The following is an 8758-nucleotide window of genomic DNA, read 5'->3' as shown; positions in this document are numbered from 1 at the left end:
ACCAGCCCCAGGGGGCTGCAGCAAAAGGCCCCAAATTCAGAGTCTGCCCCCAGACCGGGACTCACTGACTCTCCTGACCCTGTCTCTCCCTCTTTTCCATTGCTCGCGAGGCTTCCAAGCGCCCCTGGCCAGACTGGATTGGGGCGGGGAGTGAAGACCTAAGTGACTTTCATTGTCACTTTCAAATGTCACTTATTTCAGGGCCTCAACGGAAAACAAGTGCCACCTGGACCAGGACAGTTCAAGGAGAGTCTGTTTACAAGGAAGCGGGTGGAGGACAGGACAGTAGCAGCAGCTGAGCCATCACCAACCGCCACCTCCCCACAATGGGAGGGGCTGTCAGGACCCAGAGGAGGTCGAATCCCATAGCATCCCCACCTTGCCAGCAGATGCCCTTCAGTCCAGGGACACAGCCGGCCTAAGGTGACGTTGCAGGGTGGGAGCCAAGGGAATAAAAACCCTGACCTCACTCTCCTCCCTGCCTCTCTGGGTGAGACTGAAAGCAAGAGAAGACCAGGGAGCAGGAATCCTGTGATGTCATACAGAGCCCCAGGTGGAGAATACAGAGGGCAGCCAGGAAGCCAGCACAGTTTACAATGTGAAGGAAAGAAGCCAAGGTCGGGGTGTGTGGGTGTGTGTGCGGGGGGAGATGCAAATTGTGGGTTCCTCTGGCCTTGGACAAGACCTCAGTAGCAAGAAGACAAGGTTTGTACTTTCCTGCTGGGAGACGGGGCGGAACACTCCCTTCTCCACCCCTTCCCCCGCAAGGTTTTGTAACTCTTTCTGAATCTTCCTTTTTTCTCCTACTTAGTTCACAGTAAGTTTATTGAGTTCTCAGAATGAAAGTAGAATATTGATTGAGGTTATACTGAATATATACAGCAACGTAGGGAGAATTGATTTCCTTTTCCTGTCGAGTCATCCCACGAAAAAGCAGCAGGTAAGTCCTCATTAATTCAAGCGACTTATTTGCTCTTTAGTTGCTTTTTCACTGCACCGTGCAGCTTGTAGGATCTTAGTTTTCCAGCTAGGGATTGAACCTGGGGCATGGCAGCAAAAGCCCAGATTCCTAATCACTAGGCCACCAGGGAACTTACTATGTTTTTTAAAATTCAGTTTTTCATAGTGACCAGGGTATGGTTGGACATTTTAGAGATTCTGTTGTGATTGGGATTGGTGTCTTACTGTAATTTTACTTTCAAGTCAGTTATTTCTGGTACAGAGAAATATAGCCAATTTTTAAAAATTGTGGTAAACATTTAATGTAAAATTGACCATTTTAACGATTTTAAAGTATACGTTTCAGTGTTAGTCATGTTCACTTGTTGCATATTTGTGTAACAAGTTGCTCAAATGTCTTCATCTTGCAAAACTGAACTTTTGTACACATTAAACACCAATTCCCCATGTCCCTCTCTCCCCAGCCCCTGGTAACCACTGTGCTTCTTTATATTTTACTGAATTTGACTGCTTTAGATACCTCATGTCAACTTAAAAAAAATGCACAATGTGAAAGCTGCAAGTTAAGTTTTATTTGGGGCAAAATGAGGACTGTAGACTGAGAGACAGCACCTCAGATAGCTCTGAGAAACTGCTCCAAGGAGGTGGCGGTGGGGGCGGGGAGGATAGTATATATGTGTCATTTTTGATGAAAGGAGAGTGCTTGCAATCAAGCACATATTTTTGCAGAAGGTTTCTGCTAGTCACGGGGAACAGTCATCACCGTGAAGGATTTTAGTGCTTTTCTAGATATGAGGAGATACAAGAACTGGACTCATAAAACCAGCTCCAGAAAATGTCTATTAATAACTGTCTGAAGACCTGTCCTGCCAGTTTTTCCCTGAGCACAGAGTGCCTCATTTCTGTTCTCCACCCTGAACTCCTTTCAGGGGGTGTTGAAAATGAGCAGCTGCAGCAGCAGATGATGTAATCCTCGTCGAGGTAGATGGCAAGTGCCAATTTGTGGTTGACACCCATATAAGTCATACAGTATTTGTCTTTTTGTGGCTGACATTTTACTTAGCACAATGTTCTTAATATTCACCCATGTTGTCACATATAATAAGATTTCTTTCCTTTTTGAAAGCTGAATAATATTCCATTGTATGTATTTATCACATACTACTGTTTATCCATTCATCCATTGATAGATGTTTGTGTTGCTTCCACCTCTTGACAACTGTATACAGTGCTGCTATGAACATGAGTGTGCAAATATCTGTTCTTTTCTTTTTTTTAATTGTAGGTATCCTAATGGTTGGAGAAGGAAATGGCAACCCACTCCAGTATTCTTGCCTGGAAAATTCCTTGGACAGAGGAACCCGGCGGGCTACAGTCCATGGGGTCACAAAGAGTCAGCCGTGACTGAGCACATCAACACATCCCAGTGGTATTTCTTTGCGGTTTTGATTTACACATTTCTGATGAGGAGTAAAGTGAACGTCCTTAGATAGGCTTGTTGGCCGTATCTATGGAGATGTGTCTGTTCAAGTCCTTTGCCCATTTTTCAGTTGTTTTTGTGCATGGTCTTGTTTGTTGTTGTTGAGTTACAGGAATTTTTAAAAATAGATTCTGGATATTGCTGAAGCCATGAATGGGGCTGAGCTCCATGAGGCTTACTTGGCCCCAACACTGCCCTGGCTGCTGAGCTGAACTCCTTTCATTTTCTGATACTTGGACATTCCTGCCCTGTTCAGCTCCACAGCTCCTGGGTAGGAAGTTTCTGCTCCTTGGTGGGAAGTCTGACTATTTGAATAAACCAGACACCCCACATGTATCATGTAAGTTAAAAAAAATAGATTCTAGATATTAATCCCTCATCAGATATATGATTTGCAAATATTACTTCTAGCCTACCAGTTTAGTTATACTGAAGCTTCCCAGGGGGTGCTAGTGGTAAAAAAGCTGCCTGCCAATGCAGGAGATGTAAGAGACTCGGGTTCTGTCCCTGGGTGGGGAAGATCCCCTGGAGGAGGGCATGGCAACCCACTCCAGTATTCTTGCTTGGAGAATCCCATGGACAGAAGAGCCTGGCGGGCTACAGTCCATACGGTCACAAAAAGTCAGACACAACTGAATCAACCTAGTATGCACGCATGTGGCTATACTGGCATCAGTTCAGATCAGTTGCTCAGTTGTGTCCAACTCTTTGCGACCCCATGGACTTCAGCACGCCAGGCTTCCCTGTCCATCAACAACTCCCAGAGTTTACTCAAACTCATGTCCATTGAGTTGGTGATGCCATCCAACCATCTCCTCCTCTGTCGTCCCCTTCTCCTCCTGCCTTCAATCTTTCCCAGCATTAGGGTCTTTTCTAGTGAGTCAGTTCTTCACATCAAGTGGCCAAAGTATTTGAGTTTCAGCTTCAGCATCAGTCCTTCCAGGACTGGTTTCTTTTAGGACAGACTGGTTTGATCTCCTTGCAGTCCAAGGGACTCTCAAAAATCTTCTCCAACACCACAGTTCAAAAGCATTGATTCTTCAGCGCTCAGCTTTCTTTATAGTTCAACTCTCACACCCATACATGACTACTGGAAAAACCATAGCGTTGACTTCAGGGACCTTTGTTGACATACTGGCATACCTCAGGATATTGCATGTTTGGTTCCAGACCTCTGCAATAAAGACAATATCACAATTAAGCAAGTCACAATTTTTTTTTGTTTTTAGTGCATATAAATTCATATTTACACGATACCATAGTCTATTACATGTGCAAAAACATTACGTCTAACAGAACAATGTATGTATCTTAATTTAAAAATAATGCTGCTGGAAAAATGATGCTGATAGATTTGCTTGATGCAAGGTTTACCTTGCATCAAGCAAATCTATCAGCAATCTGTTTTAAAAAAACCCACAATATCTGCAAAATGCAATGCAGTGAAGTGCAACAAAATGAGGTATGACTGTATTTGAACTGAGTTTCTTGTAGTTAGCATATCTTTGGTACACCTTTTAAAAATCAACTCTTCCAATCTCTTTTAACTGATGTATTTAGACTGTTTACATTTAATGTAATTATTGATGTGTGCATTTACTTGAGCTGCCATAACAAAACACCGCCAACTGGGTGGCTGAACCAACAGAAATTAACTTTCTCAATTCTGACCTCAGACTGCCAGAATGACTGGCTTCTGGTAAGAACTCTCTCCCTGGCTTGCGGATGGTGCCTTCTTGTGTCTTGCCACGGATGGCATGGCCAGTCCTCAGATCTTGGCATTCTAGATGGTTTGCCTTCTTGTCTCTACCTTTCCGAGTCTTATGTTTGTCTTATATATAATGCCTGGGGTTTTTGGCTGTACTTAGTGGGAAGAGGAGGAAATACACGCCTATTTCTTCCTCCCAGAAACAGAACTCCTTTTTGTAGGTTTCTGAGTACAACCTTCAGTAAATTAAGTAGGTTTCCTTTTATTCCTAGTTTTCTGAGTTTTTTAAAATAAAAAAATCATAAATAGATGTTGAGATTAAAAAAAAAAAAAGTTTCCCAGGATTGATTTATTTCATTATATGTATTTCCCCTCTTAATCTCTGAACATAGTGAATTATATTGAGAGATTTTTGATGTGAACCATTTTTGCCTTCTTGTGATAAACCCTGTTTGATCATCCTATAATTACATATTAATGTTGGTTTCATTTAGATAATATTTTACTTAGGGTATATATTTACTTTTATAAAGCATGGACATAAAATTTGTTTTTCTTTTATACAATGCGCTGAGCAGGTTTTGTTCTTCTTCTGTTTTCTGGAACAAGGTACATATCTATCTTTTCAAACACCCAGCTTTTGTTTTCATTACTTTATTGCTTTCTGTTCTCTACTTCACTAATCTCTATCCTTATCTTTATCATTTCCTTCCTTCTTTGGGTTTGTTCTATTCATCTTAAGAAAACCATTTATTTATTTTTGGCTGCACTGGGTCTTCACTGCTGTGTGCACGCTTTCTCTAATTGCGGCAAGCAGAAGCTACTCTTTGCGGCAGTCCTCGGGCTCTCATTGTGACGGCTTCTCTTGTCCCAGAGCATGGGCTCTGGGGCTCGAGGGCTCTGTAGTGGGGCTCACAGGCTTAGTTTTTCCGCGGTATGTGGAATCTTCCCACACCGGGGATTGAACCCATGTCCCCCTCCATTCGCAGGCGTAATTCCTAACCACCGGACCACCAGGGAAGCTCCATCTTAACTTTTTAGTTGAATGGTTAGCTCATTTTATTCACATCTTTTTATTCCTGATAAGTATAGTTAAAGGTAAAAAATTTCCTTTAAGTCCTGGTTTAATTATATCTCACACATTTTGACAGGTACTGATTTAATTTCTATTCAGTTTGAATTATTCTTAATCATTTTAACTTGAAAGTTATTTATGAAAAGTGTAAACTTTTTATTTTGAAGTAATTTCAAACTTACAGAAAAGTTATAAGAATAGTACAAACATTCCTATGTACACTTCATCCCGATTCAAGTTTTTAACATTTTTTCATATTTGCTTTTTTTTTTCTGTTTCTGCCCCTTTCTCTAAGATTTTTTCCTAATGATTTTAGAGTAAGTTGAAACAGATGCTCCTTTACTGCTAAGTATTTCAGTGTATTTCCTAACAGCAAGGATATTCTTTTATATAAATACAGAAGAATAATAATATCCAAGGTATTTTAATTTTGTTGTAATACTATTATTTATCCACAGTGCATATTCAAATTTCACTAATTTTCCCGATAAATATCCTCAAAGTCTCCCATCCCCAACCTTCTGGCCTGCAATCCAGAATCATGTGATTCAGTAAGTTGTCTTATCTCTTTTTTATTTTTAATTAATTAGTTAATTATTTTGGCTACACAGCTTTTGGGGATGTTAGATCCCCAACCAGGAACTGAACCTACACCTCCCCAGCGCCTACACTGAAAGCGTGGAGCCCTAACCTCTGGATGCCAGGGAACTCGCAAGGTGTCTTATCTCTGTAGTCATTTACAATCTGGAAGAGTTCCTCAGTTTCTTATTTATGAGATCCATATTTTTCCATATTTTGACAGGGGTTTGTTAAAGTCTCCAACTGTAATTTAAAAAGACCCACAGCTTCTAATTGTAGTTTTTTTAGTGCTTGCTTTATAAATTGTGAAGCTAACTTTTTAATTTTATATATGTATCTATGATACTCTTCTGGGTCTATTGTTTCTTTTTAATTATATGAGCACATTTTGTTTTTTCCTTTATGCAGTTTTATTAAAACTTAAATTCTATTTTGTTGTGTAATTATTGCCCAGTTTCTTGGGGGTCATATTTGCCACCTGGTTAATCTTTTTCCTCCTTTTAATTTCAACCTTTATGTGTCTTCTTGCTTTAGGAGTATTTGTATATGAATAACACATAGTTTTGTCTTTTTATTTCCCCCATTATGAGAGGATCTGTCATTTTGATTGGTGACTGCTGACACACTAAGACTTATTTTGCAATTCATCTCACGTTTTATATTTACTGTACATTATTCCTCCCTTTTTTTTTTTGCTTTCAATTTGATAGACTGATTTCTTTCCTGCTGGATTAAAAAATATACATACTGATTCTGTTCTTTTGTGACTGCCTTTAAGACATACACTTGTGTTTACTTACCTTTATTCTTTCGTAAGGTATTTATTACTATATTGGATATACTTCCTCAAAATTATTTTTCATCTCGAAAATTTTATGAAATGCAACATATGTGCATGCATGCGTGTATTTCTTGCTCCTTAAGTTAAATGACTATCATTTTCACAAAATGCATTCCAGATCTGTTTGTAAGGTTTTCTTTTTCTTATTTTTTCTTTTTTTAAAAAACAATATGAATTATATTTAGTCTTTATGAAAATTAATTTCTTGATGCAAAGGTAACACATTGGACTTATATATATATTATATTATTATATATATAAATAAATAAAATATAAATAAATATATAAATAAAATATATAGTATATATTTTATATATTTTTATTTTTACCATTTTAACCAGTTTTAAGTGGTTGGTGTTTAAGTATCTTCATGTTGTTGTGCAACCATAGTTTTTCTTAAATGGAACTTAATTTATTGATGAATGTGGTGTTGCTGAAGCAATGTCTTCATGTTTATTCTACTTTATTATTCTTTCTCCAGAATATGTATCAATCTGAAGGCACTAGGTTTTCAAATATTCCTTAACTTATAGACCACGACTATACAATAAACATGACATCATAAGAAATCAGGTGTAGTTCTGTGGAATCTTGTTCCTAAGGTAGGTGTATATGTACACTGTGAAATTTTTTTTCTTTAAAAATGTATTTCATTGAAGTATAGTTGATTTACAATAATGTGTCCCTTTCAGGTGCACAGCACAATTCAGTTGAAGCTGACCGGTTCTATGAAGACGTACAACACCCTCGAGAACTGACACCAAAAAGGGATGTCCTTCTCACCCCAGGGGACTGGAGCGCAAAAGGAGGAAGTCAAGAGATGCCCAGAATAACACGCAAGCTTGGCCCTGGAGTTCAAAAAGAAACGGGGCAAGGACTAACAGTTTTGTCAAGAGAATATGTTGGTCATAGCAAACACCCTTTTCCAAACCCAAGAGACGACTCTACACATGGATATTGCCAGATGGTCAATACCAAAACCAGATTGATTATGTTCTTTGCAGTCAAAGATGGAGAAGTTCTATACAGTCCATAAAAACAAGACCTGGAACTGACAGTTGCTCAGGTCATAAGCTCTTTATTGCAAAATTCAGGCTGAAATTGAAGAAAGTAGGAAAAACCAATAGGCCATGAAGGTATGACCTAAATCAAACCACAGGGGAGGTGATGAATACATTCAAGGGATTAGATCTGGTAGGCAGAGTTATTGAAGAACTAAGGACAAAGGTTTGTAATACTGTACAGGAAGCAGTGACCAAAACCATTCCCAAGAAAAAGAAACTCAAGAAGGGGAAGTGATTGTCTGAGGAGGCTATACAAATAGTTAAGGGAAGAAGAGAAGTGAAAGAAAGGGAGAAAGGGAAAGATATACTCAGAGATCAGAGTTTCAGAGACTAGCAAAGAGAGATAAGAAGGCCTTCCTCAATGAACAGTGTGAAGAAATAGAGGAAAACAATAGAATGGGTAAAGACTAGAGATCTCTTCAAGAAAATTGAAAGTATCAAGGGAATATCTCATGCAAGGATGGGCACAATAGACAGAAATGGTAAGGACCTTACAGAAACAAAAGAGATTAGGAAGAGGTGGCAAGAATACATGGAAGAACTAAACAAAAAGGTCTTAATGATCTAGATAACCATGATGGTGTGGTCACTCACCTAGAACCGGATGTCCTGAAGTGTGAAGTCAAGTGGACTTAGGAAGCATCACTTCAAACAAAACTAGTGGGGGTGACTACCTGAGCTCTTTAAAATCCTGAGATGATGCTTTCCAGCTGAGCTATTTCAGATACTAAAGGTGATGCTGTTAAAGTGCTGCACTCAATACATTAGCCAATTTGGGAAACTCTGCATGGGCCACAGGACTGGAAAAGGTGTTCTCATTCCAATCCCAAAGAAGGGCAATGCCAAAGAATGTTCAAGTGTGTTAATTGCTCAGTTGTGTCTGATTCTTTGCGACCCCATGGACTGTAGCCCGCCAGGCTCCTCTGTCCATGAAATTTTTCAGGCAAGAATACTAGAGTGAATAGCCATTCTCTTCTCCAGGGGATTTTCCTGACCCAGGGATTGAACCCCAGTCTTCTGCATTGCAGGCAGATCCTTTACCATCTGAGCC

The 8758-nt window shown here is 39.4% G+C and overlaps 1 long non-coding RNA gene across 1 annotated transcript; it reads left to right on the top strand.

Annotated features, from left to right (window-relative positions):
• The first annotated feature begins 836 nt into the window (after positions 1–836).
• On the top strand, positions 837–8045 carry LOC145517445 (uncharacterized). The gene is made up of 5 exons (XR_014062046.1): positions 837–940; positions 2246–2389; positions 5682–5774; positions 7125–7245; positions 7336–8045. It is a non-coding gene; the product is annotated as an uncharacterized LOC145517445 (long non-coding RNA).
• Positions 8046–8758: the final 713 nt, after the last annotated feature.

Source organism: Giraffa tippelskirchi, chromosome 8 (genome assembly GCF_054371585.1).
Source record: "Giraffa tippelskirchi isolate mGirTip1 chromosome 8, T2T-mGirTip1v1.2.pri, whole genome shotgun sequence".
NCBI lineage: Eukaryota > Metazoa > Chordata > Mammalia > Artiodactyla > Giraffidae > Giraffa > Giraffa tippelskirchi.
This window is presented reverse-complemented; position numbering and strand designations above follow the sequence as displayed.